The sequence below is a fragment of the Aegilops tauschii genome, chromosome 6, assembly GCF_002575655.3.
Source record: "Aegilops tauschii subsp. strangulata cultivar AL8/78 chromosome 6, Aet v6.0, whole genome shotgun sequence".
Lineage (NCBI taxonomy): Eukaryota > Viridiplantae > Streptophyta > Magnoliopsida > Poales > Poaceae > Aegilops > Aegilops tauschii.
Window position 1 is genome coordinate 191,740,632 of NC_053040.3, and position 2,689 is coordinate 191,743,320.

A 2,689-nucleotide genomic window follows, 5' to 3' on the forward strand; every position below is an offset into this window, starting at 1 on the left:
TAAGCAGAAGCCTTTAACAACGCGGTTGATGTAGTCGAACTTCTTTGCGTTCCAACCAATCGAGTACCAAACGTACGACACCTCCGCGTTCAGCACACGTTCAGCTCGATGACGTCCTCCACCTTCTTGATCCAACAAGACGGCGAGTGTTGGGGAACGTAGCATTTCAAAAAATTTGCCTACGATCACGCAAGATCTATCTAGGAGAAGCATAGCAACGAGCGGGAGAGTGTGTCCACGTACCCTCCTAGACCGAAAGCGGAAGAGTTTAGTAACGCGGTTGATGTAGTCGAACATCTTCGCGATCCAACCGATCCAAGTACCGAACGTACGACACCTCCGCGTTCAGCACACGTTTAGCTCGATGACGTCCCTCGAGCTCTTGATCCAGTTGAGGCCGAGGGAGAGTTCCGTCAGCACGACGACGTGGTGACGGTGATGATGAAGTTACCGGCGCAGGGCTTCGCCTAAGCACTACGACGATATGACCGAGGTGTGTAATTGTGGAGGGGGGCACCGCACACGGTTAAGACAAATCTTGGTGTGTCTTTGGGGTGCCCCCTCCCCACATATATAAAGGAGGAAGGGAGGAGGAGGCCGGCCTAGGAGGAAGCGCGCGAAGGGGGGCAATCCTACTCCAAGTAGGTTTGGCCCCCCTTTCCTATTCCTACTAGGAGGAGGAAAGAGAAGGAGGGGAGAAGGAAAGAGGGGGCCGGCCCCCAAACCCTAAACCAATTCGGTTTGGGCCTAGGGGGGCGCCCACACCTTGCTTGCTGCCCTCTTTCTCCACTAGGCCCCAATAAGGCCCATAGACTCCCCGGGGGGTTCTGGTAACCTCCCGGTACTCCGAAAAATACCCGATACACTTCGGAACCTTTCCGGTGTCCGAATATAACCTTCCAATATATCAATCTTTATGTCTCGACCATTTCGAGACTCCTCGTCATGTCCGTGATCTCATCCGGGACTCCGAACAACCTTCGGTACATCAAATCACATAAGTCATAATACAAATCGTCATCGAACGTTAAGCGTGCGGACCCTACGGGATCGGGGACTATGTAGACATGACCGAGACACATCTCCGGTCAATAACCAATAGCGGAACCTGGATGCTCATATTGTCTCCTACATATTCTACGAAGATCTTTATCGGTCAAACCGCATAACAACATACGTTGTTCCCTTTGTCATCGGTATGTTACTTGCCCGAGATTCGATCGTCGGTATCTCAATACCTAGTTCAATCTCGTTACCGGCAAGTCTCTTTACTCGTTTCGTAATGCATCATCCCGTAACTAACTCATTAGTCACATTGCTTGCAAGGCTTATAGTGATGTGCATTACTGAGGGAGCCCAGAGATACCTCTCCGATACACGGAGTGACAAATCCTAATCTCGATCTATCCCAACCCAACAAACACCTTTGGAGACACCTGTAGAGCATCTTTATAATCACCCAGTTATGTTGTGACGTTTGATAGCACACAAGGTGTTCCTCCGGTATTCGGGAGTTGCATAATCTCATAGTCAGAGGAACATGTATAAGTCATGAAGAAAGTAATAGCAATAAAACTAAACGATCATTATGCCAAGCTAACGGATGGGTCTTGTCCATCACATCATTCTCTAATGATGTGATCCTGTTCATCAAATGACAACACATGTCTATGGTCAGGAAGCATAACAATCTTTGACAAACAAGCTAGTCAAGTAGAGGCATACTAGGGACACTCTGTTTTTGTCTATGTATTCACACATGTACTAAGTTTCCGGTTAATACAATTCTAGCATGAATAATAAACATTTATGATAATATAAGGAAATAAATAATAACTTTATTATTACCTCTAGGGCATATTTCCTTCAGTCTCCCACTTGCACGAGTCAATAATCTAGGTCACGACGAACCTTTTGTCACCTCCATAACCGAGAAACATATCCTTATACCACTAAGGATAATTTTGACCGCTGTCCAGTGATCCACTCCTGGATCACTATTGTACCCTCTTGCCAAACTCATGGTGAGGTTCACAATAGGTCTGGTACACAACATGGCATACTTTATAGAATCTATGACTGAGGCATAGGGAATGACTTTTCATTCTATTTCTATTTTCAGCCGTGGTCAGGTTTTGAGTCTTTACTCAACATCACACCTTGCAATACAGGCAAGAACTCTTTCTTTGATTGTTCCATTTTGAACTACTTCAAAATCTTGTCAAGGTATGTACTCATTGAAAAAACTTATCAAGCGTCTTGATCTATCTCTATGGATCTTGATGCTCAATATGTATGCAACTTCACCGAGGTCTTTCTTTGAGAAACTCCTTTCAAACACTCCTTTATGCTTCCAGAAAATGCTACATCATTTCTGATCAACAATATGTCATTCACATATACTTATCAGAAAGGATGTAGTGCTCCCACTCACTTTCTTGTAAATACAGGCTTCACCGCAAGTTTGTATAAAACTATATGCTTTGATCAACTCATCAAAGCGTATATTCCAACTCCGAGATGCTTGCACCAGTCCATAGACGGATTGCTGGAGCTTGCACATTTTGTTAGCACCTTTAGGATTGACAAAACCTTTTTGGTTGGATCATATACAACTCTTCTTTAACAAATCCATTAAGGAATGTAGTTTTGACATCCATTTGGCAGATTTCATAAAATGTGGCAATTG